Genomic DNA, 25,915 nt, shown 5'->3' on the forward strand with positions numbered 1-25,915 from the left:
TTGTTCAACTTTTCTCGTAAACACGCCCGACCTTTCGACCGGTCGTGCGGATTGCGCACCGGAGAGGATATTCCGCGCGAAGATAAACGGAGCCACGGAATTGTCAACGTCGAATTTGTTATATATATATATATATATATATATATCGCCGACGTTCTCTGTTTACAAACGATGGGTGCATGCGTTCGCCCACATCGGGCGTGGCTATCTGCGCGTGCGCAGAAAACAGAATCGCGTGAGCGTCTGCGCGCATGAGCCTTGCTGACAGCCGCGCCACCGCAACGCAGTGGCAGTATACGACTCCTAACGGGAGATTTCTAAGGTGGTAATACACCCATCGCATAGAAAGAAAAATGCGAGAAAGAAAACAGATCCTGCAAGTCAACGTTTTTTTTTTTTTTTGTGTTAGGTACCAAATTGTAAGGGTGTGCCGATGCTGCCATTTCCCACTTAAAACGTCGCGTGCAACTCCATAAGTACCGCCTCCGGGCGCAGCCATCTTGCCGCTGGCGTGTGTATATTACTCGCGGTGAGAAGCTCGCTAGGGGCGCTTCTGGTTTCCTCACTATGGGCACGTGCTACCCACGCGGTTATGTTTTCATTTTCATGGTGCGTAGAAGCTTTTTCACTGCGCGTGCTTGCACCAGAAGAGGAAGTTGGAAGTATCCTCACTCTGGGTGGTGAAAAAACATTCCACTAGGCGGCGACACCCAAACTTCTCGCCGAGCGCGACTGCTGAGCGCGTGCTGGTGGCGAGATTACGCAGTTATTTTTCAACGTGCATTCCACACACCATCGAGATCGCCGGTCTTAGCAGCATATTAATGTGAGCTCGCTCTGAGCATGCGCTCTAAGGCATGCGCACGGTTGCCAGACGGGCGTAACAAGGAAAACGCTTTCCATCCACGGTGGCCAGACTAGCTTTTCAAGTGTGGCTGCTTGTGACTTATCTCGCGACTCCAACTAAACAAACGGCACGTATAGTGTTCTATATTTGAACCTGTCCAGTATGAGGGTCTCCCGCTAATTCCTTCTTATGCAGCGAGATTGTTGGTCGCGTAGTGGAAAACGTACGGAGCTGTTTAGTGAGGACCTGGAGGCGCGTGCTTGGAGTCGCGGTTGAACAGTGTGCGCCACAGACCCCGTGAACACGTTTCTTCGCACATCCCGCAAATCTAATTCCGTATACGCACGCGCAGTGCCGTCACCTGGTGTGGGCAAAGTCCGCTTGTTTGTAAACACGCGCATCGGAAGTTAGGCCGAGTGCAACGTATTAAATAAAACATTCCGACTTCATTCCAGGAAACCTTGAAGATCTTGAAATCGTTGCGCGTGATATCCCATTGGATAAGAAGGCGATTTCGTGACAGCTTGTTGACATATCCGCTTGCGGCATATTGACATTCAAGAGCCGCACCACGCGGCGGCGGAACGCGCAACTGTTCCTTCTCTTTCCTCCCCCGAGCGATGTCTTTGTCCGCTCGGCGGAGTTTCCGTTCGAATGCCGCCGCGTCGACTCCGAGTCAACCTGAAACTGTCAGGCTCTTTCTTCCGCGACCCGAATGACCGTGCGACTCACTCACTGCACGACGACCATTCGCGCAAGTCGTCGAGCTGCTCGGAGTCCCCCCACCTGGTATGGAGCGCAAGGCCACGACCGAGCGTAGAAACCGCAACCTGCAGCCCTTTGTCCGCGGCAACTTCCCGCGCCGAGAAATGTTTCTCTCGGACGATTCTGCTCGGCGACGCTTTCGCTCAGCGTGAGCAGGCTGCGGTAAGACTCCGACGACACGGACGAACGTTTTGCGCAAAGCGGCGCCGTCTCTGAAAAAAATAAACGAACAAGTTTGAAAAACAAGGAAAGCCGAGCGCCTCTGTGTTTGGCGTGAATATCGCGAACGCACGCGCACATTTGGACACGAGAGAAGGACCGCATACGTGTGCCCACCGTCGCTTGCCTTTTCCGACGGAGATTTCGAGGGTTTCCGGCTGATTCGGGGTTTGGTATAAAACGAGGTAAAAAAGCATTTATGCTCGATTTAAACCGGTTGAAGTCCGCTTAGAAAAAGGTATTGGGGACGCGGAGATTTGACTAATGGTCTGCGTTGAATGTCGGATTGAAGTTAGATCACCTTGATGGGTCTTTCTTTTTATGATCTGTTTTACAAGTATATATGATACAGGTTTCCCTCAGGCAGGAATCATTGTGCGACTGGTCGATTGAAAGCACGTCTTTCTTTCCAATTTTCTCCGCGCACCAGTGCTGATGCTGTAGTTTGGGGAGTTTGGATGTATGATGATTATATAGAAGGGGAGCTGCCACCGGTTTTATTCGTACACGATCCTTCGTAGTTGGGAAATCGATGGACCTTTTTCCAGTAAGCGTCTGCGCACGCGCACACCCTTTTCCCTTGCCCTTAACCGCCCTTTCGCCATTCTTGGGGGGCACTGTTTTCTTGCGACACTAATCTGTTCCTATGGGAGAAGGCGAGTCCGGTTGCCCTCCATTTGTAGTTGGCGGCGAGACCGTCATGAGGCACTCCTTACTGGAAAAAGGTCCATTCCGGTCCCGTCTTTAGGTGGGACGACGGACGTAGAGAGCTCAGCAAACTTCTCAAGATAGCGGCCCTACATGATACTAAAATGCTGTTTCAACACTGAATAGAGACAGGGACAGATAGCCTTTGCGTCTTATCCTTCCAGCCAGAGCTCGGCGCACCGACGTTCCCGCGCTTTCTCATCTCCTCCTCTCCCTCGGTGCCTTTCCGTACAACCAAAGTTTGGTAAGTACTGTATACGTGGGCGAGAAGTCGGGGCTCCGTTACTTTATCTATATATATATGTCCTTCCTGAAATTGTATCTAATCTTGAGAAGCGAAAGACTCCTATACAACAGCTAGCGATCGGCCTGCGACCGAGCGACTATTGTTTATGGGCTGCCGCGGGGCATGCGTGGAGGCGGCGGCGGACGGCGGCAGCGGGAAGTGACATCTCGATCACTGCTCTTGACAGCTGTCTCAAAGGCACGCGACGGGGCGCTGAAAGAGCTCGAAACAAAACACCCCTAAAGTTGACACACGCAGGTGCCGCCCCAGCGCGCGACCTAAACAACAATGCGCTTGTCGCATGGGCTAATAAAGGCCGACTTGTGTTCTTTGTCTCCTTCTTTTTGTGCCATTTCGTACGTAGTTATAAAATATGCCGGATTACGGGAGGTATTCCAGATGTTTTCTCAGCCCTGAGGGTCACTATATTCTGACCACGTGCCGCCTTTTATTTATTTATTTTTTTTTTTTTTGCGTATTGCAACATTTTGCGCAATTGTACACAGCCTTCGACTCCAGTTTTGCTAAAGTATAAGCGCGGCCTCGAGATATCCAGGAATGTATTTTACGCGAAAACGGAGAACGGTACTCCACAACGCACGCCGCAACACAAAACCAAGGCCGCCGTGTATTAGCGGCGAGATGTTTTGGTTGCGCCCTCCTATGGTTTCCTCTCGTGACGTCAATACCTTGCGAACAACAAGTTGGATGGTGTTTGTAATGAGCATGGTGGAAGCTTAAAATCATTGCGTTCTTAAAGCAACACTGCCATCTCCGTCAAAATCAAAATTCTTGCATTGCATTCCTCTTAGTTCCGTCGATGAAGAATCCTTTGCTGACGTCATAGTCAGCATTCGGCCAATCATGGCAGGCCGATCACAGTGACGCTTTCGATCACTTTCGTCGCCAATAGACGCTTTAAACATGCCCCAGATTGAGCCGCCATAGCCGACTTTCTCTTGTCTTACCGAGGTGCCGAGCCACTGAAGCGGGCGTTGACGCCCCTCCACAAAGGCCAGGAGAAGGACACAGCAGCTAGCAACTAAAGTGGCAATAACCTCTCCTACTGTGGGAATGATGAAGTGAAGCGAACGAAATAAGAGGAAACAAAAACCGTAGGTCGGTTTTGGCGGCGCCCATGCACAGCTGCTGCAAAGCGTCTGTATCTGGGGCCCCCAACTCCTTCGAATAATTTGTTATATGTATATGCGGAAGGTCAAAACAGTTTACGACAGTGCTAACCTGAATCGTGCATGAAGGTGACTGGATTATAGCCGGAGAAAAAAACAAAAATTACGCTCTAAAAAAACAGAAAAAAAAACAAAGTTACGTAAGTGTTTTTTTTTTCGTTATTTTTTGCAAAAGATTATAGATAATTAACGAGTCACGGCCTAGAAGAGAAGAATCCAAGCGAATGACGATGCTCACAAGGTGATGAGACTTGAAAGATTCAGTGTTCTGAGGGACAATATGAGCGCGCGAATCGTGATAATTTATAGTTCCTGCGTGCATCGCGTTTCCTACGCTACAACTACAGTTAAAGGCATTACTCACAACTAAACGCGGTCGCTACACGCATCGATTACGATGACCGCTCTATACTTACTGATATCTTAGCAAACGCTGGCCGCGGCGTGTCTCGGGTGACTCATTATAGCTGCACAGCCAATCAGATTGCAGTCGAACAACCAATCACGATGCAAGAAATGTGAACATGATAAGGCACGTCCTGCGTTTCTTAAATTATCTGTCACTATAGCAGTTTGGGTTGATTACAAACGTGGCTTCTCAAATAAAATAAAAAATAAAATAAAAAAATGTTCTTTTTTTTATGGTCCATTTGTGCGTTGTTGGCATACCTGGGTCGGGGGGCTCTTTGAGCTAATATCGATCGATCGTCACGCAGCGTCCTCGGAGGGCACGTCGGGCAGGGCGCGTCGCGCATACGTTTGCCCCGAAGCCCCTGAACCTGAACGAGGTCGTGTGTGAGCTGGAAACGCAACGTTGGCTCGGTCCCGGAAAATGGCTTCCGCCCGCGATTCCATGGACGCGGAAGCCCCACCTTGTGCGGCTCGTACAGAGCGGTCAGTGTTGCCCGTGCATGGCCGCTCGTCGCTCCGCAGAACAGAAAACGTGCTGGAAGGATGTAAAATAGCCGTCTGCGAATGCGGCCTCTGGGCGGTGCCATCTCGCTACTGCTGACGGTTGCCAGACTGGCCGCTTCGCAGAATGGACAACACACAGACGTCTGTGAAGCCTCAGGGCACCGCCATCTTGCTGCTGCTCATGGTTGCCAGACTGACCGCTCTGCAGACAGAGAAGACAGACGTCTGCAAGTAGGGCCTCAGGACGCCGCTACCTTGATACTGTTCATGGTTGCCAGACGGACAACAAACAGGATATATATATATGTCTGCAAGTACGGTCTCTGGGCGCCGCCATCTTGCTTCTGCTCGCGGTTGCCAGACTGGCCGCTCCGCAGACAGACAAAACACAGATGTCTGACTCTGCAAGTACAGCCACAGGGTATCGTCATCTTGCTGCTGCTCATGGTTGTCACACTGACCGCTCTGTAGACACACAACACAGTGAACACACAGACGTCTGCAAGTAAAACCTCAGGGCGCCACCTTCTTGCTACTGCTCACGGTTGCCAGGCTGGCCGCCCCGCAGAATGGACAGCAAGCAGGACCCTGTTTGTTGTCCATTCTGCGGAGCGGCCAGTCTGGCAACCGTGAGCAGTCTGCAAGTACGGCCCCTCGGTGCCGTTGTCTTGCTTCCACTCATGGTTACCAGACCGGCTGAACCCCAGACAGACAAGAAACGGAAGGATATATGGGCGTCTGGAAGTACGTCTTCTGGGCTCCGCCATTTTGCTGCTGATCACGGTTGCTAGACTGGCCGCTCCGCAGACAGACAATGCAGAGTAGGATGTGTACACGTTTGCGTGTGTGTACCCTGGGTGCCGCTATCTTGCTGCTGCTTACAGTTGCCGGACTGGTTTCCCAGCAAAGCGTTTTCTACCCATGGTGGCCGTATTTGCTTTTGAAGCATCTTGCCGACGTGTATACTATGGTCTAAGATGATCGTCACGCAAGCTGCTCCGCTAAGTACGTCACGGTGCCTCCAGTCGACTTGCCGAGAAATGTCGACTCCGCCCTTTTTTACTTGCAAACTTTGCTCGATCGATTGACGTTTATACACGCTCTATACTCTGTTTCACCTTGTGTTGTACCGCAGGGAAGTCTACAAGCGCGAGCTCCTTGCTCTAGGGCACATCTCGGCGGCACACGCTCTCGTGCACCAAGGGCAGCTGCCAACGCTATGAGCTCGCGCTTCTAGCCTTCGCTGCGGTACAACATAAGGTGAAACGGAGTATATACTCTGTTTCACCTTATGATGTACCGCAGGAGAGGCTACAAGCGCGAGCTCCTTGCTCTAGGGTACATCTCGTCGGCACAAACTCTCGTGCATTAAGGGCAGCTGCCGAAGCTGTCAGCTCGCGCTTCTAGCGTTCGCTGCGGTACAACATAAGGTGAAACGAAGTATAGTATATGCGCGCTCGTGCCGGCTGCCGAATGGAGCCTGGGCCGGTTTTCTCGTAAGGAACTGAGCAAGATCCAGCCTGAGGCAGTATCAAAGAACACACAAACGAAGGGGAACGGGTGTGAATACGTTCTCAGAAGCCCCTGAGTGTGTACTGCACTGCAGTGCACTCTAAACACCAGTGACTGGTCATATTTTAACCAGTTATTTGGTGCTTCCGATATCGAAAACACACACACACGCACAAACACAAATACACGTGCGCGCGGGCGCAAACGCACAAAAAAATATACGCACACACACACAGAAAAAAAAAAAAAGCCATAGCGGGTAGTAGCCATGACGAATCATGTAATGTCAGCGCGACGCATCCGATTTTTTCTCAGGAGCGGACTATTTGTGCATAGCGGAGGAACAGAGGAGTAATGAGGGTGTTAAGGAGGTGGCTTCTTGTGCATCCTTTACTTGTGTCTGACTACACCTTAAAGTCCTTTCCCTCTGTCTGATCGAGAACGGAGAACAATGCGCAACATGTCACGATGATCTCGGTATGTTGAGGCGGTCCATGGGATTACAGCACCGCTATAAGAACGGGCACTTACCAATCGGGAAGCCAAGGCTGTAATCAGGAACACACCCCCGTCTTTTAATGGAACTGGTCGTACGATTCTGTAATCCCGGGTACGTCAAATTCGTAGTGACCCCCCTCCCCGGCACACCCACTTCTACCCTTTTCTCGTGGCCCAAATCAGTGTCAGACGAAGTGATTACGTAAAGCTAATCAGAAATCAATGCGAAAACCCAACCTGCGGAAGGAGGGCACTCTAACAAATCGGGTGTGTCTACTTTCCCGCAGAGCATTTCCGAGAGCCAATCGCTGCAATCTACGTAGCGTGCTTGGCGAATGACGATGATGGTTATCTGTTTAGACCCAAAACTGTCTGCACTGTGACAACGAGCACCGTACGTTCCAACGTAGGCACTACTTTTAGCTCGAAATATATTTTCAGCCGCGTCATTCCCAAGCGCTTTGCGGGCTAGTAGACGGTCCAGATTTCTTATAGTCTAGCTACCGCAGAAACAGGGTCACACTCACTCGAGTGTTGCTGGTTCTCTAACCATTACAACGAAACATTTTTTTTCCTTTTCGTTTTGTTACGCAAACTTCGCGATTACGCGACACGTTTTCATCGAGGTCAACCAAACGGGACGATTACGTAATAAGCGGAGTGGTCTATGGACCCGACATACGCGAGCTGTACGCAGATTACAACGCGTAATCCAAAGGGCCCGCGCATTTGATCGATCGATGACCTCGGACCGCGCTGCGTGTGGCAGCACTGCGTGCGTGCGCGCTCGGTCGGTGCGTTCACCCATAAGCTGACAATGCGGTGGAAGCTAGGTGATCGCCGTGACCAATCAGCATCCTCCCTTTTGTCACCTGACCCCGCTTTCTGTGCATTGTGATCGCATGGGGAAGGATAGGGTGGTCCAACGAGCACCTACAGCTTGCACCGTACTGTCAGCTAAGGGTGCGATACACCGCACATTTGGGCACACACAAATCGAATGGCGCGTTTGGGCCTATGCCTGTCGTTTTAAACGCTCTCGTGTGATGCGGAGAACCATTTTGCGCGGAGCACGTGCTCCCCAACGGTTTCTTATTCGCCTTGCGCAAGCGCGCACGCGTGGGACGCGTAGCTGTGCAACGACGTCTTTATGGGGGGCCGAAATGCTGGCGTAGACGCGTGCCGACGTATGACGAGGTTTCGCGGAAATCGTTTCTGGAGTATCGAACATTTCCTCCACCTTTTTTTTTTAATTTTTTTTTTATTCGTTATTCTCAAATCACAATGGAGACAGAAAGAAAAAAGAGGGAGAGAAAGAGAGAGAATTGCATGTTATCATTTTCCGGCGATTCGTGTCACACTCGCGGAAATATGTCGTCTGCGAGGTTCCCCTCCCACAGAGCGAAGTGGAATGCCTTTTGCTCAATCTCTCGGGAGATTGAGTTGGAGTGTGGAGCTTGCGGCGGCAAAGTATAGGCAGTTGCGTGACGTGTGACGTCACACGCCGCACTCGATTTGTTCTTGCGTTCGTTCCACCGACGCTTTTTGGTCTATTCGTCTTGGCAGGCCACATAAAGCATCCAGCAGACTGTACAAGGTGTAAGCCAGACTTTGTGAAGCGGGGTGATTACTGCTACATAAAGCAATTCAGCCGACAAAACAAATCAAACAACGAAGTCCGATATAACCAATCGTTTCTTTTTTAATGCGAGAGCATTAACTGTCGCAAGGAGCGAGCCGACGTCATCAGCCTCGCCAAATGGCAGATAAATTCTTGAAGCCGCGATCTGAGGCATCCCAGTTTTGGAGCCGCGCAAAAGGCCACGCAAAACGGGAAGCAAGTGAAGCCGAAGGAGGCCGCCCCGCGTCAGCTTCAATTAGCGCCACCTCATGGCGCTGCGTGCCCGCGCCGCCAGCGCGCGGACGCGCGCAAGAACGTCATTCATGCTTTCGCATTCACAACTCTTAAAAAGTGCTTAGGTGTACCTCGAGCCTTTTTTAAAGCAGCAGTAGTGGTCACATTGCTAAATACATCATGCAGAAGACTGTCTTCCTGTAACATTGGTCAGATAAAAACTGCTTTTTTAGGGTGCGTTCGAAGCACGCATATGTATGGAATATGCGTGGGCGGCGTCCCGCCGTGTCTTTTGTATTACGTACATAACCAGGGTGACTACTGGTTAGCAATTAAAGGAGTTTCTATTACTTTCAGTGTTCCACGTGCTTTTTTACTCGCACTGGGAAAATAAGTCACCTGAATCACGAGCATCGCCCGCCCGTGGCCTCATATACAAACCACAAGATGTGCGCCACTGCCGCATGGAGCATCTCGACATCATATGTATATATATATATATATATCCCGCACGCAATCTTCTGTATAGTTCCTTTGTCGGCGACCGTGTACATGCTGGGCGCGCCGTTCGAGTGAGTATTATGTAAAGTTATGCGGCACACGCCCCACAATGCGCGCGTTTGTTTCTTTGCTCGTCGGGCCGCGTCTACTAACGCGTGTGCTATAGACGCCGACCGGACAGCGTCCACGTGTCCCATTCCATCATTGCGGAGCCGCACCCGGCGCGGGGCGAGACAGGGGCCACTCTGTGTCAGTCCGCGGGGTCGCCCTTCCACATCCGCCGTCAGACGCGTAACGTCGTTCACGCAAGCAGCGGAGGCTCGGGAGGCGTTCGAGTCGACCCACGGAGCGGGGGTGTTTGGAGACTGGCCAACTACGTCGAATACCAGAAGTACGTGTTTTGACTGGCTGGACGCGACTCCGTGCCGAATGCTGACGAGGCACATCGTGTGTAATCTGCGACCCCGCGCCGTGGCCTCCGATTGGTGACGTCAGGAATCCATGCAGTCCGGCCTTGTTTGTATTTAGGAGGTGCTGGTAAATGTCTGCCTATCCGTACGGACACGCTAAGCGTGGGCGTCTGCTTCGACGACCGGAGATGGCGTTTGCATGACGTTTAAAAGCGGCCGCTTTGGAACGATGTGAGCGTCCCAAGATTCTGAGAACTTCACGTTCGTCCTGTAACATACGGACTTTTGTCTGCTTGGCAGACGCTCGGAAGCACGCGGAAGCGACTGAAAACGTCACTTCCGGCCGCCATATTTGGCGTGCACGTTTAGCGTGTCATGTTCAGCGCGTCTCTGTCCGCCGGAAACGGAGGCATTTTGTTCTCACGCGAACATGCAATCTGCTCCGTGACACCGAGCATGATGTTTTTTTAAGTGCCCGGACCCCCGATTGCTTTTTTCGGCAGCGTAAACTACCTGGTCCTCCATTTCCTGGTGCACATTGCGTGCGTCTTAATGATTGGTTACACGCATGCTCTAGCAGAAAGCTTGTACACAGCCACGTGCAGCTCACAAAGAAACCCGCGTTTATGGTCATAAATCAGTCTGTTGGCTGTAATCATCATAAAAAAAACCAGCATTACATTCAAGCGTGGCTGATTTCTCGATTAAAATAGGAAAAACAGATGGCGCCATCAGACGAGAAAGGGCAGAGCCCTTCCCTTCCTTGTGCGACGGCGTCCTCGTTTGCGATAGTTCCGAAGTAATCGATCTTTTGATACCAATTTTAATAGAGAAATCGGCTACGCGCAAATTTAGTGTTTGGTGTTTTAGGATGCGTAGAAGTCTTAGATTGAGTTATGACCACAGATAGACTATCGCACACTGCCCCTTTAAACATGCGGCTTTGTTCACGAAGGCTAAGAAAAGTAGTCCATCAAATACGGTGTACGACTGCTGTGGAGTTCGTAAGCTATACGCTAAAGAAAAACAAGATATCTGATCATAAGGACACCGGGTCACCAACCGTTCCGTATACAATGGGGAAAGCCTCTAACTAGTATTTGGTTTGAGATCGTGATCATCTGCGCTGGGACACTGACCGGTGACATATCCGGTCAGTGTCCGATTCTCGTGACCTGCGGTGAAGTATCCTCGCGAACATGCTGACCATGCAACTCATAGGTCTGCACATGCGTCTCGCTTGAATAGATAAGACAAGAAAAACGCATGAGTCGAGCTATTCCATGCCGAGCAAGAGTTATTTCCGTCGTTTAATCGGCCTTAGTGATTCCTGAGGTCGGTATGATGCGTGAGTGGAGGCCTATCTGTTCCCATGGGAGGCGAGCGTCTGTTTACATTGCGGCTGGCCGCGCCCGCCTGCCGATGACGTCTGCCGATGAAATCATCGTTGGAGAGAAAGTCCCTTCTCGGGGTGCATCCGGGTATGTGTGTTGACGACGAGTCCGATATGGAGGCAGGCACTGGTTACTCGACGCATCGCGTCGCCGATCTCGTATATGCTTCAGCTACTCTTCTTCTTGTTGATCTCGTCCTAACAACACATCCAAACTTCATATCAACAATAACCTATCTGCCATCTCGAAGCGACCATTTAGTTGTACACTTTTCATTGCACATTCCGTTAGTAAGTCCTAAGGTAACCATAAAACATATTCGTGATTATAGCCGAGCTGACTTTACGTCAATTAACTCCGAACTGTCCCAGTTTCTTGATGACTACTTACCTAATTTTTCAAATCGCTCCGTGGAGTCGAATTGGGTTTTGTTCAAAAATGTTGTAGCATTTTTAACAGAAAAATACATACTCTCTAAAAAAATTCCTTGCAACACTAACTCACCTCGGTTTAACACTACTCTGAGACGACTGCGAAACTGGAAGAAAAAACTGTTTCGCGCTGCCAAGCGATCGTCTACAGACGCTCGATGGGCAGCGTACCACAAAGCTGAGCATGATTACACGTCAACTCTTAAGGAAACAAAATTACATTTTTTTAATCACACTCTAACTACCATGTTAGCGACTAATCCTAAACAATTTTGGAGTGTCATTAAAGGAGCTATGCAACAATTTTTGTACTTTGCGCAAATACCGCTTAAAACGGATCCCTAACGTTAATGACCTATGAAACACGCGTTCGTTCTTCACCCCACGCAATAGAAGTCCCAGAAAAAAATTTAAGAAAAACGAGCAGCGTTCGCCCCCTCAACTCACAGCCAGAACAAGCGATCACGTGATCTGGAGCCGATTTTATGCCGCCAGTGTTGATCATAGCCACGCGCTGGGGTTGGCAAAGCTGAGGACACGCGCTGAGTTCCAGACATTGTTATGGTTCGGCTGTTGTCGTCGTTGCAGCGATTGGACACGGGTCACTACCCGAATGCTTCTCGAGCTAGCAATTATCACGAGCCCGAGTCGAGTGCCCACGCAATGCTCGGGTCCAATTTATGAACCGCATTCAAATATCGTCACTTGGGAATACTGCGATCCCCACGTTACGTCATCAAATTTTGCAAAGGAGAGATTGAATAAAAATGATCGCTTTTGTCAATGAAATTACACCGCAACAAAGGAGTTTCTTGGCCAGTGTCGTTGCGTGTGGGTATCATCGAGTCCCAGGTGTGCCAGTAAGCTCGTGTAGAGTGAAAAACATTCCAATTGAATATCGTTGCACCGGTCCTTTAATCCCAACTTTAAGTCTGATGTTAGTCTTCAGTCTTCAGATGGTACAAGCATATCTTTTGCTGATTGTGCAACGGTGCTAAACGATGTTTTTAGAATGTCATTTTCAGCCTGTGATGTCAGCCGAATACCTGCATTGTCACCCACTTCTTTTTTACCGATGAACCCTGTAACAGTAGACGATATTGGTGTGACTGGAAGTATTAACAATATGAAACTTTCATCATGTGCCGGAATTGATGTAATCAACAGCAAGTTTAAAAAAAAATTGTAATGTGTATTGTTCTATAATTCCCTCAAGCATTTATACGCAGTCCCTTAACCTTGGCGTACTCCCGAGCGATTGGTTAGTTGGGAAAGTGGCTCCTCTACACAAATCGGGTGTAAAACATAATCCGCTCAATTATCGCCCGATTTCTTTAACCAGTGTACCTTGCAAAATTTTTGAGCACGTCATCTACTCGCAGTTGGTTAACTTTCTTGAATCTAATGACTTCTTTACTACTTCACAACATGGCTTTAGAAAACATTTATCATGTGAGACGCAACTAATATCCTTCACATATGATCTCCATCACTCTCTTGATGACCATTATGAAACTGATTGTGTCTTTCTGGATTTTTCAAAAGCATTTGATAAAGTTTCCTATAAGCTACTACTTCATAAATTGCAATCACTTAACATCGACTCACGCACACTTAACTGGATCCAAGCCTTTTTAACAAACCGCCTACAATTTCGTCACTGCTAATAATACCAATTCTCGCACTGTTCCAGTCAATTCAGGCGTTCCACAGGGCTCCGTGCTTGGCCCGCTACTGTTTCCTATTTACATTAATGGCCTGGTACTGAACATCTCTTCTTCCATCTGTCTGTTTGCTGACGATTGCGTAATATGTAGAAAAATAACTGACATATCTGACACATTACTTCTACAATCAGACCTTAACCAGATCTCATAATGGTGTAACCAGTGGCTAATGGAACTAAACACTGACAAATGTAAATATATGAGAATATCACGTGGTTCATCTCTGCCTCACACTTAACACCTTAACAGTAAGCCTCTCGCATCAGTGTCAAGTTACAAATACCTTGGTGTTCATATAACGTCTAACCTTTCTTGGAAACTTCATGTTGAATACGTGATTAACAATGCTAATCGCATGTTAGGATACATTAAAAGAAATTTCTTTCTCGCTCCGTCCTCTCTGAAACTAACCATGTACAAAAGTCTAATGCGCCCAAAATTAGAATATGCCGCCGCCTGTCTGGGACCCCTCACACTCTTCACTAATTTCCCTTATTGAATCTGTCCAAAACCGTTCAGCCCGTTTTATCATGCCGAACTATCACCGCACTGCCAGCGTTTCTAGCATGAAAACCTCTTTAGGCCTGCAATCACTAACGCATCGTCGTAAAATCTTTCGTCTGTGTCTTTTTCATAAAATATTTCATCAAAATGCTGACCTTCGCCGTAAGCTAATTATCCCACCATTCTACATCTCTGCTTGCATTCATCATAGTCATAAAGTTGGTGTGCCAAATTTTAAAACTTCGTTGTTTCAATATTCGTTTATTCCCCAAACATCATTGGATTGGAACCACCTTCCTGCCTCAATAGCTAACATTACTGATATTGTTTTGTTAAAGAGAGTTCTAACTAACATGTGCACATTGTAATTATTATTTTGATGTCCACTCCCCTCTTCAATGTTTTACTACCTTGAGGGCATTTGAAATAAATAAATAAATAAATAAAGTTTTTTTTCACATGACGCGCGCAACCCACTAGTGTGACGTAAAGCTGCTATACTCTTACGTAGTAGCTCTATATCCCCGGATCCTTTTATGTGTACCGCCATGTTGGCGTTCCTCGAGCTCTGAGCCCCGAAATGGCAGCTTCCGCAAGAGCACCGGGGAATTGAGTGCCCCCGATATTCTAAGCGTGGTCCTGAAAAAAAGCTTGCTTTTCGTCGGGTCCTTCTCGGGCGAGCGAGTCGGCGGGTGCTCCCCGTTCTCGTGACCCAGCGTTGCGGCGTAGCGTGACTCACGGCCGGCTGCGTCGAATGTTGCGTCGTGGGGTTTGCTCTGAGAGGAAGCACCAGCGCGTGGATCGTTTCTGGGCGTTGGCCTCCTCCCCGAACGGCCTTGCCTCCGCTTAGAATTCTGCGATCCGACATTTCTTTTTTTCTTTCTGGGTGCTCAATTGACACGATTGAGATCGACGAACCGATCAGATACCCGAACGACATCTCAGTGATGGAAGGAAGTGCTGCAGCATTTGCGCCAAATCGTTCTATGAACGAAAGTCTGCTACATGTTGCGCCAACGTACCTTTCTGGCTAAGAATTGTGCCACACCCGATCTAAAATGGGCTTAGCAAAGCGAGAAAAAGAAAACGTTATTATTGGTTGACTCTTATATTCAGGTAAGTAGGAGGAAAGGAAAATGGTAGAAATATGTACTTCACAGAGTCTCTACTCGCCGTATAGAATCTTAAGTCAGAGCACAGTCGAAGGCTCGAACACACACAACCACGAACACAGGTAGTAGAAGCGCAAATTACGGGACTCGCCGCATTTGATTGGTTTAATCGATCGAAGAACACGCATAGGAGGATGGACGAAGGCCTTGAGGTTGCGCTTTGTTGTTGTTTAGTTTATCTCCTGGCTCGTAGCGTCGGCCGCGCTTTAAATGTAATGTGAAACGAAGTATTGAGATTGCTCGTCAACCGCGCTGACTGACTGTTGCGCTGACGGGTTGATGGCCGACGTTGTCTACCTTTCCAGACGATATTGGCGATGTCAAAAGATAAAAGTAGCGAGGAAACATTGCAAAATAGTAGTATGGCGGATTACTGTGATAAGAAAGAACCAGGGTCTTGTACTCCCACTGAGATTACTGCGCGGGCTGGTGAGACGCGGCACGGTATGTCTCCGTGCCGCGTCTCACCAGCCCGCGCGCGTCGAGCTTCTCTGCTTTGCACCGGAGTGCTAGGAGAGGCGGCTGACACGGGAGAGCCCCTGGGTTAGCACGATTTGCTCGGAAATCATGCTTAGTACTATTGCTGGTCTGCATTCTTTGGTTTTGATTGCATGATCCCTCATTTTAAAATGGTGCGTCAAGAAAAAAAAAAAAAAAAAAAAAAAAAACGAAAGACGCGGGTCTATGTTTGCATAAACACGGAGGTCAAGGTAGTTTCTGTGTAGCTATCGATCGAAAGAGCAGCAAACTTTCACTTCACTCGGGTTCTAACGTTGCTGAGGGGCAGTGTCGCCATTAAAGCACGGGAAAATTTTCGTAGTATTTGTGGGTGGTCGTTCTTGCAGTTTATGATAATGAAGTCTCGAGTTTGGTAGGGTTCATAAATTTTGGGGGACGCATTTGTATTGATAGATACGTTAGCGGATATGCTGGTTTTCGCAGGCCCTTTACAAAAAATTACATTTACAGTCTAAATAGACTACCGCGGGCACGTAGCCAGGATTTTGTTTCGGGGGGGGGGGGGGGGGGGGGGGGGGGGGCGGCGGCGGCCCATGACAAAATGCTTTATGAGGGGGAGGGGGAGAGGAGGTCCCAGCAAAGTGGAAGATTCCGGAGAAGGGCGGGCCCCATGCCCCCCCCCCCCCCCCCCCCCCCGGAATCCTGCCTGGACTAGCGATGCAAAATTGGGATGGGAGAGGGGATTTATACAGGCTGAAGTGATGCGCTATGATTACTTGTTTATCCATTTTTTTTAGTACCCATCGTGAATCTGCTCTAAACAAACCTTATTTTGAAAAAAAAAAAAATGTTTTTTTTTTTGTTTTTTTTTTTTTGCGCTCGATCATGTCGTACTACAAAGGTAACATGCTCCAGTATCCAAGAGGAACTCTCAATAATTATCAAATATAAACTCATTTAGCGGTGCAATCATTAATATTTTTTTTTTTTTTTTTACTTTTTGGAGATATGATAAGTTGCTAGCATGTGTTGGCACCTTCTCCAAAAGATGCAGTGGCTGCTCCAAACCAATAGTTGGCGTGCTACAAAACCTGCTACAAAAAGATCAAATGCCGCTTCCACCTCCGACATCTGTATAGACCCTTTTGCTGTTTACAAATAATGAACCACTGCTTGCGTCCCAAGCGAGTTCCGGTCGCTCCGTCTGTGCTAGCCTTGTCGAGCTTGCTTATATCACCAGTGCTAGAAAGCATAAGTGCTACACGGACAGCAAAGTTGGAGATTTAACGAAGGCCTTCGGCTGTACAATATTACATCTTGGAGGAGGCAAGTTGGTTTACAAGAATATTATAAAAATTTAAAGCGCTTCTTGGTTCTTTTAACGTTCTCCTGGATAATTAATGGTTAAATGCTTCATCGACGTTTCGGGGAGCGGTGGTAAGGTGGACTTTGTTCATTCTTTTTATGAACCGGATGTTCTCTGGGACATCATAGAGTAACTGTATAGGCTCTGCTCCGCAAACGGAGCATATACAGTTACTCTAGGACATCAAAGACTGGAGCACCGCCTGGTGGCGTTTGCAAAGAAAAGGGCCTATAGACAGCGCAAAATCCTTCCCTAAAGAAAAAACAAAAATCTGAAAGATTTTATTAACAGACATAAGATGGTCTGAGTGCATATCCTTACTGTGTTGTGTTTATACATCCTTACTGAGTACATATCCTTACTGTGTTGTGTTTATACAACGAGAAGTTTGTGGGCCTGCTTGTACGCTGCTTGTATGTCATACGCTGCCTGTACGCCATACGCTGCTTGTACGCCATACAAAAGACAGTCTCCCAGTCACCGCGATCCGTGGTTCGAATGCCGCGTGCCCTCATTGCCATGCGGCATTCAAAGCACGGATCTCGTGGTGACTTACGTTCGAATCTGTTTGCAATCTGCGGCTCGGCGAATGCCGATGCTGAAGATGTGTATAGATCTAAAAAAAAAAAGGACAGTCTGCGTTCCGACACTAAGCACGGCAAACAAGTGAAACGTCAGTGCCACAGCGCAAATTGCAGACTGTGGCACATTTCGCAGAGATCCTTTCATAAGATTGCAGTGATTGACCCCCCAAACACTTTTGAGGGAAAGTAGAGACGCTCCAGATTCCTTAAAACGCACTTTAAAAAAAGATATAAAAAACAAATCGACACGCACGTTTTTTCTTTTTTTTTTTCAATTTGTGCTCTTGTATGTTTAGGTTAGCCAGCTCCAATAGGCGTCTGATGTCTCTGCTGTGGACATGAAATCTAGCCAGGGTAGTAGTAGTACCCACCGCTAGCCTGAGGTCTTTAGAGAGTGCTTCACGCAGTACACGACGGCGCGGCGTATACAATGTTCACTCAGGGACCCTAGTCTGGACACTAGGCGAAGAAGTCGGTGAAGAATTCGGTTGCCGTGATCGGCCGACGCCGCGCTCGACCTTGACGCCGGCCAAACACGGCGGTCGAATTCCTCGCCGACTCTTTCGCCAATTGTCCAGATTAGAGGGCCAAGTCGAAAACTGGAAGGGGTGGGGACTGAGGCTGCAGAAATGCTCAAGGTATATGCAGCGCGAGCTTTCGCTCCACCGAACTGCAGTGCGCGCCGACCCCACGCACGTTCGAGACGGGCCGCGAGTACAACGGCCTTAATCGGAACGTGCCGCCCGCACAACCCGATGCAATAAGGATAACAACAGTCATAATTGCGACTACTCGAGAGGCCAAATGGCGCGTATGTATCACGCATGCGGCAATTACGTTCGCGCGAAACCCGGCGCGCGCACTACTATAATAGAGGGCGAACAGCGGGTCAATGATCCTGCATGCGGCGGGGGCGCTTCACTCAGTCTCGCCCGATCCGTTGAAGGCTGGTGAAGGGCTGGTGTCTCGCCGCCCGGTTTCCCCGAGCTGGCAGCTGACGCGCCCCGCGTCGTCACTGTCACGTTGCCCGGGACGTGGAAATGTGCAGCCTAATTGGCCTCGTGCTGCGGTCGAGCAGCTCCTCCCTCCTGGCGCCCGCGCGCACTTCCCCTTGGGCGTTGTTCTCCGCAGTTGTGTCTCGCTCTGAATACTGCGACGACGGCGTGAGTCGTCGCCGTTCTTGCGTTCACTTCACCTTTAAACTGTTTTTGTTTTTGTATAAAGGTTTGTTTACACGTAGAGCGCAGCGCCGAATCGGCGCTGATGCTGCACCGAGTTGTCCAATTGGCAGCGACGCGTCGGCGCTGTGTTGGCGCTCACCCACTCCGGGGAACACAATCCGGTCACAATATAGTCATAAAAGAAAATTGGCAGACATGTTTGAAGCATTCGTACGAGTGAAGCAAATACGGGCTTCGAAGATGCTTGAGGTGCGTTCGGAGATCCTGCGTCTGTAGCGAACGCTGTGTCTTTTGTATCATGTATGAGCAATCTGGGTTTCTTTTCTTTTTAACACAAATTGTGCGCTTCTGTTGACGTTACATGAGCAACCATTGTGGTGACGTCGCAAGAAAAAACACCCTGTCACTGCCACTAAACTTAGCATCCAGCTAAATTTGGGAAAATTTGTTAAGTCCCGCCAATTGGTCGACTATAATGAAGAATGGTAATTAATTAATTATGAGGAGACAAACCTAACATGTCATTCCGCTGCACCCCTTGTGTCTCCTGACTTTACTTGTTTTAATGCTTTATTACGCGTCGAAGCTTCGGGTGAGACAGGTTACAATTTGCTTATATATATACGTGTATACGATCGATTGTGCAAAAGAAAGAAGAGCGCGTGTGAGTTGCCGTACTAAGGAGCCAACACCTTCTCCATTCCCCGAAGACTATAGTGAGATGGCTCGCAACATATTCGTCATTGAAAAGATAATAGGAACGTCTAGTCAAGCGGTGCTGTGTGAAAGGACCCAGGGGTTTTCCTTTAGGACCGACGCGGGGAACAGATTAGGAACCAGTTTTGCGTCAGCGCTCGGCCAAGATTCGTGTCCAGTCAGAGAGATCACGAGTCCTGCCGAACGGTGACACAGCACTCGGGTGACGCTCTTCCGTCACCAAAACGCAGTGTAAATATATATATATATTGATCGTTTTTTTTTACGTGCGTTTCCAGAAGATTCGTATATTCACGTGCGCAGGTGTGTGCGTTTTACGCACCTTTTCTTTTTGTTTTCCACATTTCCTCATCGACATCTTCGTCTTTCCTGTTATCATTCATTGGCGCCTTTGCGGGGAGCGGTCGGGCCCCTGCCCATAGATTAGGAGGAGGCGGATTGCCCGGACGTCGTCTCCCAGTTTCCTGAGAACAATCTCGGGCGTCCGCTGCTGCGTGAGTTGTGACACATCGCTCGGAACAAAAAAGAAAACGATCGCCTACTAGACTTATACAGAGAGCATGCAACAATTCGTGTGCGTACCGCAAGCCTGCCGAACCGGGCATCGCACGCAACCCTTTGGTAACTTCTTTTTATAGTGACTTCCTCGTTATTTAATATAGTAGTGTAAATAAATTTGGATACACGGTAGATCATTCTTAAAAGTAATTAAAGAAATGGCCTTCAAGTGACGACGGACAAATAAAGACAGTGGACAGTGCTGCTAATGTTACTCCTTGTGATATCATGTCACGGACAGCTTTTCACGCTTTGTGATTGGATGTTCGGTGTCCTTATTTGCTAATGTCACGCCCTTAGAGGCCGTGAATTAACTGACGGTGTCGTTTTCACTCCAGTCCGCGAATGTGAATCGATCCACTATGTGGATCGAACCGGGGTCCGTTGCGTACGAAGCAGACACCTTACCCACTACGCTATGCCACCGCTGCGAAAACGCGTTGTAACCATTCGTTTTATACGAGTTTCGCGTCGTGCGTATAGTAATTTGCGGCACGAGTTGCACGAGCTCGTGCGTATAACTTTACTCTTTCAAAATGCAGTCGGCATCATTCAAAATAAAACGTGTTAACGTCAAAATAACCTCCGTGACGTCAATGGTCACGCGCCCTGGACATCAAATCGGTGCCGAAAATACGCACCCCATCGGCTAGTCAGAATTTCCCTAGCGGACTCCTGAAATTTCCCTATTTGTGCCCAAAGTTTCCTCGCTTGCCCAAATAACTAAATATTCGTTGTTTTCTGCACTACTTTCATTTTTACGATGATAGAAATATTATATAGCCTTAACGCCTCGCGTACGTTTCGAAACAAAAATGAGTATATCGGGCCAAAACCATGACCCAACCTAATCTGGCGAGGGGAAGTGTTACCGGGAGATTCAAACTGGCGAATGAAACCCTATCTTCGCCTTAGGTGTTATGCACGTCACCAGAACATGGTGCTGCTTTTATAACTTCTTTAGCCCTTTTTATAATGGTCAGTTGAAAACAAAAGGTGTAACCCAAGCTAGAGATATCAAACTCGGACACACGGAACACGACACAGTAAGTACCATCTCGTGCACGGCACGACACGAAACAATATTAGTCATGGTAAGTCTGTATCTTGGATATGGTAAGTTTGTATCTACAGATATCTCACTAAACCTTCTTGTACTCAAGCTCTTTTTTTATCTTTTTTTTTTTTTAAGATCTTTTTTAAAGGCCTTTTTTGAAGCTTTGAGTTGGCTAATCCCTTCCTCCAGTTTTCACGGATGCAATAAAAACTAATTTTGCACCCCCCCCCCCTAAAAAAAAAAGTGTTCGAGTGGTTTTTAGTGTACCCAGATGGAACAAACCGCCAAACGGATGGAGAGAATAACCTAAATGTAGCCAAAGTCGCTAAAATTCAATTTTATCTCGAAAAAAAAAAAAAAATCGTAATTGACTTATTTATTCCCAGATATATACGGTGCCAAAATTTTCCCTCAAACCAGCAATATTGTTATTATTCCCACGTATACCTGAATAGTACCTGAATCTAGGAAATTTCCCCCGGGTTGGCAGCCCGGTGTTTCAGCGAGGACTGACCAAAAATTCCTAAAATTTGTGTATTCCAGATTAAAAAGATAATTTTCTCGGGACCGTATTACCATGGTAGCGGCCGTCAGAAAATGCGCGGTACTTACTAATTAGTTCGCTAATTAACTAGAACTGACCAATTAACTTTTTAATTAGCAAAAAGAGACATGGTTCCAATTAGAAACTTGCTGAGCGTCATCGTGAACCACTAAATCAGTAATTTTCAGAAATATTGTGAGAGCGTGAGAAGCGTAGTAGTGCGCTCAAGTTACCTCTCGTGGAGCAGGTACAAGGCTAGCGGTTGCGGTAAGGCGCCCGCTAACATTGTACTTCCGCGACTCCTCCACGACTGGTAACTTTCTGCTACGTTTCTCACGTGCTCAAAGTATTTCTGAAAATTACTGATTTAGTGGTTCTCGACGACGCCCAGCAAGTTTCTAATTGGAACCATATATCTATTTTCACTAATTAAAAAGTTAATTCGTCATTTTTTTTTAATTAATTAGCGAACCAATTAGTGAGTATCGCGCATTTTCTGCCGTCCGCCACCAGGAGCAATGCGGTCCCGAAAAAAAATTACCCTTTTACCTCGAACACACTAATTTTAGGAATTTTCGTCACTCTTCGCCGAAACGCCCGGTATAGTCAGAGTTCAACCACACCTAAGGTTGGGAATTTTGCGTGACTGTATATAGTATACACAGCTCGCGTGGGTTGCGCTCGCGAACCGGCGGCCTTCTGCAGAAAACAAAGGGCGTTTTCGTACATCTTCGGCGCGCGGTTCGTTGGCGCATCGTCGTCGCTGCCAGGCGAATAGCCACGCGGAGCAGCGCGACGGCCTCTCGCCTGGTTCGAAGGACGCCCTTCGTCGTGGGTGTCCGCGAAATGTCCGATCTCTTCGTCAGGGCGGGACCGAGCGATGCCCGATGACGGCAAGAAAGTAGCCGAATCACGCCACCACCGGGCTCGAGAACGAGACGAAAAGGGCCGCTGCCACTGCCGCCGCCGCCGCCGCCGCCTGGAAGCGTGATGGAACGAAGCACGCGTGCTCTTCGAAGAATCCCCAGCTCTTCCTCGTACCACTTCATCCATAGGAGAAAAAGAAACGCGCCGGTGCTGCTTCTTTCTCCGCGCAGAGAACACGGAGAGACAATTCATTGCTGTTCAGGGAAAGGGATGTCGGCCAATGACAAAAAAACAAAAAAAAAACGTTTTTCACGCACTACGTATACACACTCCGATACATCATGCATCATACGGACGATCGTTCAGGCCCCCGCTCTCTGGAACTTTCTGCCAGCTAATGCTCGCCGATCCCTTGACGTGGCCGAGTTTAAGGACTTGGTGCGGAACCTGGACCTGAACGTGTAAATGGACCTTTTCCACATACCGACGGCACCAGGCGGTAGCTGCACGAACTAAAAATCGAGGAAGTGACCTACCTGCGCTACCAATCGATAATGGCAGCTTCGCTACCAGTTTCTTCGCTCTCTGAGCAGCGGCGCCTGCACAATGCGACTTGAAAGAGGGGCATCCGTGGCGTCCACCCAAACGTTGTGTTTTCCTTTCCGTCGACGTTCTTTTTTTTGTAACACAATTATATATATATGCTGCAGTTACGTGTTCTACTCGCTGATATACAGCTTCCTTCCGATTTTCCTCGATTTTTCGTTCCGACTTCCGCCGCTTGGCATCGGGCGCTCGCGCGTGCGCAGAACGCTTCTCGGAAAAGGTCCATTGTATAACCCGATTCATTCTTTAGTTCCACCTGTACATGCTCATCATCATCATCACTTCGTTATTTTAGATTTCCTCTTTTATCATCTCTTAACCTACAGTCGAGGAGGTAACCAGCACACTGCTGCACGGGCTTCTGCCTTTTGGTTACCTCAGGCTCTCGGCTTTATGATCAATGTTTAGCCAATGAACACCTTGAACCTTGAATTTCCGAGCGTGTTCCAAGAATGTTTACTTCATATACTTGGCGCAAGTTCGTCTGCTTCTTGCTCAGGAATTGCGACGATGTCAGAACGCCGGGCTCTTATTGGCTGATAGAAAGAAAATAGTGGATAGTCCTCGAGGCATCTAGCATTGAGGTCTACCCACTATTTTATCAGTCGAAGCCAATCAGAGCTCTTCGTCGTTCTGACGTCAGTGCAACTCCTGCGCAAAAAGCAGACGACTTGCTCGCCGCATAGGCTTCCAACATGTTCGACAATTTCTTTTGTTTTTTAAGCGATTTTAACGCAATTAGTTTTTTTTTTTTTTTTAGGATCTTTAGGCCACCTTGAAGTAAGTTTCTGGCTGTTCATTTTCCTCGCTAAGTTTAGCGGGAAGAAAAAGACGTCACATGACTCGATGTCGCGTGACCTATACACAAATTGAGTTTCTCCGCTGCGGGAAAGTTGACGTCACGTGACCTCACCGCCAAATCAGTTTCCCCGCTAAATTTAGCGGGAAAATAACGTCACGTGACCTTTCACACTAATTCAGTTTACCCGCTAAATTTAGCGGAAAATTTTACACGTGATTGCGGATATAATCGCTGAATTAGACAGCGAGAGTAATTGCTCTTGACCGAATTTATTTATTTATTTATTTTTTGTGAGGCGAGAGGGCAGGACACTAATGTTACAGGACAGAGAAGAAACGCGTCTCAGAGTGTTAAGGCTGTCTTTTGCATGGATGGTGTAATAACAGTGTAACCGCACGCTTTTAAACGACCTTCGGAGATGGTATACACCTTTGACGGATCAACCGCGGCATTCCCAGTAAACAACGTGTATCTTTTTCTCGGCGATCTCGATGAAGCTGCGTCCGCGCTGACAGAGACGCATCGGTCGAGCCTGTCTCGCCCTCGCCCCCACGTTTCCAATCGACGGAGCAAACAAAATTGTCGGTCACGTTTTTGGGACGTCTACGGCCGGTGGACCGCGCAGCGATGCTGTCCCAAGGACGTAATGCCGCGGACGTATTCGTTCCTTTGCGGGGCGCGCCGCCGCTTGCTACCGGCCACCGCCGCCATTTTGTTGCCCAGATTGGAGACAGCCCTTTGGCGGACGGTCAAACAAAGTGCATGAATGTCGCGATTTCTTTTTTGCGAATTTTCTGCTTGAATTTTCGAACTTTTGGCAAAATTTGACGAAGTTCGACTTTTCTTGAGCAGTGTTGGCTCGTGACTTCAACTCGTTGGTTTAAAATCTTTGGGGAAAAAATAATGTATACGATAGTTTGTTTAGTTTGTTTTAAATTTGGAGAAACTATTAAGCCACAGTCACAGTGCTCGTATACCAACAAACAAACCTTTAATGATTTAAGTAATTCATTGCACTATTTTTTACCTTTTTCCTTTTTTTTTAGGGGGGGGGGGGGGAAGGGGTGATGAGAAAAGGGGAAGCCAGTAGAGCCAGAAGAATGTGGTGAATGTGCTTGCAGGTTGCACTACTCCCTCCGCCAGATGGCGTCAGCTCCCTTCCAATTTCCGCGCATGCGCGTATGGGAATAATCTACCTTTATTCGAATGCTTCTCAAACTTCGTGTCTTCAAAAGTTCGGAAAAAAAAAATTGTATCTGTTCGAACATGAAATTCAGGAGGTTTCCAAGCGAGGGATGGAGGACCAGGAAGGAGTATATATACTGCGCCCGTCGTCGGGCTGTCTGTCATCGAAGTCGTAACTCGACCACATCTACGACGCGCCCCTTGGAAGCGCGAGCGATGAGGAAATGTTTTCCGGTGGCAGCAACAACGACGGTGTTCTTTTTTTCTTTTCTTGAAGTGTTTGGAGCACAAACATCACGTGTGTCGCGGGACGTCAATACAACGTTGCTGCATGCCGCTTTCGCTGAAGGCCCGTTCTTAGCGTCCCTCAACCACAGTCTTGCTGTGGTTTAGGAGAGCGCGACGACAACGCCCCATACATACGATAAGGCTGTTTTGGCAGCGCACAGCACTCCCAGCCGCGTAACAAAAACTGTGTGCCAGTCCCGGCTGTTGAACATATCTATCGTCCTGGCTCCTTCGCGTATGCATGGTTGCTTGTGGCGAGCAAACCAGACTCGCCCCCCTAAAGAACTGTGACCACACGAACAGCGAATCGACCCCTGGTGACGCAGCGTTTGATCCCTGGCACGTTCCAGACGGCCGTCCGCGAACGTTTCGTTGCGTTTTCAAAATCCAAAAAAGTCGTAAAAAAAAAAAAAAAAAACGAAGATCAAACTTGTTGCAATCTTTGCTGAGGATCGCGGCGAAGTTTTCTGCCGACTATTTTCCTCCTGAGCAGAATACAAGCCCAAACCCATCTCTCCAGCGCTTATGACGCATAAACAAAAATCACATCTCCACGTGGTGAATGATGTTGATTGGGGCGAAGCTCTAGTGGTGCTGATGATACTGATTTTATTGTTCTAGGTAATGCTGATAATGCTGCTCTTTTTTTTTTTTTTTTGCTTATAGATAGTGCTAAGTTCCGAATTGCGTTTGGTAACCCTAGCTTTTAAGTTACTACCACATCTCAGAGCCCCCTACTCGTCCCGCGGTCGTGGTTGAGTGGTTAA

General features: G+C 48.2%; 1 protein-coding gene across 1 annotated transcript in view; it reads left to right on the top strand.

The window, feature by feature from the left end:
* Positions 1–9,780: 9,780 nt before the first annotated feature.
* LOC8035320 (dnaJ homolog subfamily B member 6) overlaps positions 9,781–25,915 on the top strand; it is a 53,329-nt gene continuing 37,194 nt past the window's right edge. The window contains exon 1 of the mRNA XM_029977502.4: positions 9,781–9,833. The gene's annotated coding sequence lies outside the window, so the exon portion shown is untranslated. The remainder of the gene's footprint in view (positions 9,834–25,915) is intronic.

Source organism: Ixodes scapularis, unplaced genomic scaffold (genome assembly GCF_016920785.2).
Source record: "Ixodes scapularis isolate PalLabHiFi unplaced genomic scaffold, ASM1692078v2 PGA_scaffold5__190_contigs__length_132052651, whole genome shotgun sequence".
NCBI lineage: Eukaryota > Metazoa > Arthropoda > Arachnida > Ixodida > Ixodidae > Ixodes > Ixodes scapularis.